This window comes from Brachycentrus maculatus, unplaced genomic scaffold (genome assembly GCF_059751285.1).
Source record: "Brachycentrus maculatus isolate JH-2025_06_01 unplaced genomic scaffold, ASM5975128v1 h1tg001624l, whole genome shotgun sequence".
NCBI classification, from domain to species: domain Eukaryota; kingdom Metazoa; phylum Arthropoda; class Insecta; order Trichoptera; family Brachycentridae; genus Brachycentrus; species Brachycentrus maculatus.
This window is the reverse complement of record NW_028282244.1, coordinates 1-6,191: the sequence shown is the minus strand read 5'-3', so window position 1 is coordinate 6,191 and position 6,191 is coordinate 1. Positions and strand designations below refer to the sequence as shown.

Below are 6,191 nucleotides of genomic sequence, written 5' to 3'. Positions count from 1 at the left end.
ACTTCTATGGGGAGTTTTACGAAAGATCATTTGTCTAATAAAATAGGCTGAGCCGCTATGTATATGATGCCCTGCATTTGGTAAATATCTCTCGAATATCACGTAAATAGCAGGATGAATTAAAATGATACCCATGTTATGAACAAATAAATATCCTGAATTGATCAGAGTATATCCTGATCCTTGAGGGGTTCTATACCCTAAATTAATTACTCTTAAAATCTAACTAATTCGGGCATTGCAGGTTATTTAAACTGTGTAATTATTTGAAATTAGCAGATATTTATGATTAAAATACGGTATTATCACTGAACTCGAGGATGAGTTAGATGTGTTGAGTTTCGGTTAATTGTGACAATAAAAGTATCGAATATGATAGCACGAAATACAAGAAGTATGCATTATTTATATCTCTGATAGATTATAGATATTTAGGCTCATTGCTTAATAAGAGGTATGATCATAATCATTAAATTTTTTCCCAAATTGTGTTCTCAGCGTACCATTTCTTCGTGAAATCATCACAGTCAACAACATGGAACCAGTACCCGTTGATTTTAACATCATAGCCCACAACCAAGTGCACAGGCTGATACAGTGCATTCGAGCATTGCTCATTCTTGTATTGGCCTCTCTCCAGGAATTTACCCTAGCTGAAGCCGCTATTTCTGCAAGGGGGTTCGTAAATTTGAATTGAGTCATCATTCAAATAGAAAGTGATAATGAATTTGCGATTGGCATCTTCGGGTTTCGGGTTTCTGAGCACGGCTGTGAAGCGGAGACAAATTTGTTTATCAACCCACTTAAAGAAATCTTTCTTAGGAGGCTTTGGAACTAAACGATAAATATATCCAAGAGAGTCTTATTCAGAGCCGATGCCATTATGAGGTGGAATGATGATATCTAAATTGGAATGGAAATACTTTGGTGAGGGTCTCTTGTTTTGGGGCCATAGTTTTTTTAAAATTGCGGGTACTGTCTATTGAATTTAACTGCATAGTATCTTCTGGTGAAATCATCAAGGCCTTCGATAAAGTAAGTCCTTCCAAATACTGTCAGATTTTGGCCGATTTCAAGCTCCTCTGCTTTTAAAAAATCCTCTGCGTAGGTTTGGCCTGGCTGATTCAGAGCAAATTGCCTTGGGAGCTTTTGTCGTCTAAAGGTTACCGGGAACGGATCTTTCCCTGAGTTTGGAATTGAAACTTCTCTCACCTCAATTGTGTCATCTGCCAAGAAGAAATGAATAATGTACCTTTCTCCTTCGCATAAACAATAAAATTTCAAAACTTTCCGATCGTTTTCAAGAAACTGCTTCTGGGATACAACTCGGCCTCCTCCCAATTTCTTTTCGAGATAGTCCTTCATCATGGCATCTTTTTGGGGGATCCATTTGGTGTTGGCTTTTGTTGACCATTAATCATTTTCGTATAGTTCAGCTGGGCCTTGAGGACAGTCGTGTTTTTCATAAAATTAGCGAGTGTATTCATCACAATTGAATATATATATTTTTCGGCCGTAGATCTCGACGGTTTCTCCCACTCGGAAGTCAAAAGGAGTCATGAACTTTCCATCCACTCTGAGGCATTTCTCCCTTTTTAAGAACTTGCCTTGAGGAATCCCTGAGTTCTCTTGTTTTTCCTCATTAATGGAAATTGAATTATCTTAGAGATAGAAGAGTACTTTGACTTTCCTATTACGGTTATTCTCGCCGTTTGTTTCGACTACTGATTCTTTGAAAAATCCATAAAATCTTAATACATGTCTGTCCAGCCGCACCCAGTCTGGCTGATACAACTTGGCCGTTTCCCTGCTATTTTTAGCAGTGAAATGATCATGTGTTGTCGATTTGATGGGGAGGTTAGGATCTGTTGGTTCGAGATACTCGGGCTCGCGGGGCAAAAGATATGTAGTTTGCTCCATGTTGTTTACATCCCTGTTGAATTATTGCTTTTTTGCACTCACTTTACGATAGTTATCCTTAAACTATTGAGTTGGCGCAAAGCCTGGTAAAAGTGGGAAATTCAAAGCCATGCCGTAAGCTTATTTCTGTAACTGATAATTATAAAGAATCAATGAATGACATATTTGGAGCAATAAATTCTATTTGTAACTAATTTATTGAGAGATAAGGTTCGAGTTCCTTCACCAATGGTTATTGATCGTGGAAAATCCTCCTCAATTATATGAAAATAGTTTCATTAGGCATGCAATGAGATCACTTGGAGCTTAATACTTTAAACTTTGTCTGGCTCACATACGTGTCTAATTGGCAGTAGAACCTGGTACTGAATCGGCCGGAATTTTAGAAAATGCTAAAGGCCTGGAAGAGCTGCCTTCTGTATAATTTATAAACTTTTAATGCGAAGGCTGAGATTTCTTCTTCTGAGACGTTCATATTGATGTCCTCTTCTTTAAATATCATCAGTATTTTAATCTTGGTAGTCGTCGTGAAAGTATATATCGAATATTATCCTTGTCCATTGTAGATTGTGTAGGTCTTCCCCAAAAATTCACATGTTTTTTCTTGCATTTTTTCCTCCATGAAATCTAAACTAGCGTAGCAATGAAGTTGGATTCCTAAGTCGTCAGATCCTTTTTGATAGGATTTAAATAAAACGGGGGAATTATTGGCATCAAGGATGACTAAATAATGCAAATCTGTGGTCATCGCTTTTAATAAATTATTGGATAATTCAAGTGAGTAACATACAATCATCTGTTTTATTTGTTTGGCTCCTCCGAGCATAAATCGAGCACTCGAGTCTTCAAATAAATATCGAATAAATTCTTTGTCGCAATTAGATCTGCAGTTGCTCCTGGGTACTTTAATGTTAAGTCCTTTTTGTTCGCCTCTTGCTGAGTTAGGACTTCTAACTAATCTCTCATCTTTTTGTACGCTCTTAATAAATCTTCAAGTTCTTTTTACTTCTTTCTATTCTTTTCAGTTGCGTCGTTGATCTTATTTTGCTCGAGCTTCAATGCCCCTTCATGGTCGTTTCTGAAACTTTCGAGCGTATAATTGAATGAGCTTTCAAGCCTCTGCTTTTGCTCAGCTAACATCTAATTTGTCTTCTGATCTTTTTTTATGAGTTTCATTCTTAGTTCTTCAACTTCTTTCTCTAATTTTTTCTATCTGTCATCTCCACCTCTTCCTCGTTCTTGCAGGGATTTAACTTACTTCTATTTGATTTCAATTGCTCGCCTATGCGATTAGTTTTCACGAGTGATAATGTTAACTTTGCTTGTTAAGGTCTATACTTTAGTTTGTAGCTGAGAAACTTATCCTTCAAACTAGTTTCTCAGGTCTTCGAGTTTTCTTTATTTGTCAGCTTTTTCACGTCGTAATTAATCTTTGACATTGCCGTTCTCAGTTTTATACTCAGCCAATGATTATTTTAAAGCTTGCTACTTTTCTCGATTTGCAATTCTTTACTGATCAAGCTCATTCCTTTGATGTTCAAGGATTTGCCTTAACGCATTCTGTTCCTTGTCGTTGGCTTCTCTTTGATCTGCGTGTAGACTATCCAAATACTGTATATGGCTTTATTTTTCAGCCAGACGTTGCTCATACTTGGCCTATGATTCACTATTTTGTATCTATAAATCTCTAATTCTAAATTGGAGGCCTTCAATTTCTTCTTTCAGCCTTCCTCCTTCAGTTTGGAACATTTGCCGAACAGATGTTTTTTCCTTGATAAGCTGCTAAATTTCCTAATTTTTTTTCCTCATTATTCCTTCAATCTTAACGATTTCTCCTTGAAGACAATCAATGTATTTCTGGTGGTTGATTTTTAGCTCCTCAATTTCCGCTTCGTGCATTTCAGTGAGTTTTAACTTCAAGTCTTCGATCTCATGCTCTGTGTATCTTTCTCCTTCGAGCATTTTTAACCTCACATTCTAATTTTACTTCCTGAGTAAAATAATGGTCTCTTCGAAATGGGCTTTTTGTTTGTGGTTTTTGGTATTGAGATCTTCGATTTCTCGTGCTCGAGAATCTAGATATTACTTCAGCCTAATATTTTCAGTTTCGAGGCCATCCGCATTAGCATAATGGTTTCTTTTAATTGTTTCAATCTCCTCTAAATAGTTAATTTCAAGTTTGGCTTTCAGGCCATCTAGATCTTTCTTCCTTTCATTTTCAATATAGGCGAGTTAATTTCTAAACTTTTATTTCTCTTATTTCAGCCTTAGGATCTCATATTCGCTTTCGGATGACAGTCTCTTGAGTTTGTTCAAATTATCAGCATTTTAGTATTATCTTTTATCGAGAAGCTCTTTCAGCTTTCTAATTTCGTTTTCGTACATTTCTTGAGATGAGGTGCTTTGCCTCTTTTTGGACTGCAGCTAGAGCTGGTATTGAGACTTTATTTAATTGATTTGGACGGCCTTGGAGTGTTCAGCCTCTTGAAGTTCACTTTTTAGCAGTTCGATTTAATTGTATAACTTTTTCTTCTCGAACTAGAACTCAGCGGTCGTGCCAAGCCTGTGATTCATAGTGGCCTCATACTTGTTTTTTAGGACTTCATGTTCTGATTTCTTGAGGTGGAGTAGTTTCGATATTTTTTAGTTTTCAGCAAGGAGTTCAGAATTTTGGCGAAGGAGTGTTTCAGTCTTGTCCTCCAGCTCAAGCAGCTTCTTGCATTTAGTCTTGAGCAAGGCATTCTCCTCCTCTAGCATGGTCAAGTCATGGCGAAGAAGCTATTTAATTTTGTTAGAGTGCTCTTCTAGTTCAGAGCTAATCAGTTCTCTCCTAGGGCTTCGATAGGGACGTTACCAGTTGTCTTCTCTTCTCATTTTAATAATAAATTATATCAGTGCTAATAAAATTTGATTGTATATATATTGATAACTATCATCAATCTTACAATATAGCATATTCTTTTAGCTGTCCTATCAAATGCGCTCATTCTTGCCGCCATCTTTTTCCACATGCATTGCACACCATGAATCTCGTCATTGGTTAATCTGCGGCCCGAATTTGTTTCTGCCCTTCGCAATAAGCTGAAGGCTTACGGCAAAACCGGCATTCTTCGGACGCATTCTTATTGATATCTTTTTTCATATTGTCGTAAAAGCCAGTTTCACTTTCTCGGGCCATGGCTTAAAGTCTTTGTTTCTCAATCTTCTTTGTTTTTTCACTAATGAATGCATCAGGATCAAGTGCACAAACTCCCTTATAGCTAATTATTCCTTCGAGCATATCCTATTTCGCCCTAGCACTATCGCGTTTCTTAAAGTGCTCAGTTATCTTTTAAACTCTGATAGTGAGAGCTTTCGACTTTTCTTCAGGAATCCAACTTTTTTCTAAATTATATGATGCCATACATTTCTAAATGTTGAACTATTCATAAAGTGCATCGATGACTTTGGAGAGAAAGCTGACTATTTAATCCTTTTTATTGAGAATTTCCTCAGGCAAATGGAGTAAGAAGTTTCTATAGAGAGTCCTGGCGATCACTTTTTCCTGCTCTTTTCTATTCTATGTCAACTATTCAGGATATTCGATGTTGCTATTGCTTTTAATGAGTTCTGGCGGTTTATTTTTATCCTTTTTCCTATCCTATTGGATCTTCTTCAGGTTCTTTTTGGCTTGCTGCAGTGCGCCGAACCATTCCTCGTCGATCAAATCAACATCGTCCACCTTGTTTATCTCCTTATGGAATGCAATTAGGGTTTCTTGTAAAAGGTTGATGTCATCTTCATGCTCGTTCTTGTTCGTCTATTGAGCTTTCAACAAACAATTGTGCACTACTTTCTTGCTTTCCGCTTACTTCCACTTCCTGAGCTTATTAGCTAACTCTTGGAGCTCACTCATATGTATTATTCACAAATATAATACCCTACTCATATCATTGGATTCAAGTATCTAATAGCATCTTCATGGCACACAGTCTCGAATAACTATTGATTTATGCAATAAATGCATAAATATTCAACCATACAGATAATCCAAACCATGTGAGCACTATCAAAAGGTGTCAGCAAGTCTAGCAAAAAGGATAATGTGAACACATAAACATATAAACATGCACATATAAAGAGTATAAATATCGAGTATTTTTTCTGCTATTTATATTGGCCCTCAAATGTTGGGGTTGGGGTTGGGGTTGGGGTTGGGGTTGGGGTTGGGGTTGGGGTTGGGGTTGGGGTTGGGGTTGGGGTTGGGGTTGGGGTTGGGGTTGGGGTTGGGA

The 6,191-nt window shown here is 37.2% G+C and overlaps 1 pseudogene; it reads right to left on the bottom strand.

The window, feature by feature from the left end:
- Positions 1-469: 469 nt before the first annotated feature.
- Positions 470-2,018, bottom strand: LOC148298768 (EF-hand domain-containing protein 1-like; annotated as a pseudogene).
- Between the last annotated feature and the right edge of the window lie 4,173 nt (positions 2,019-6,191).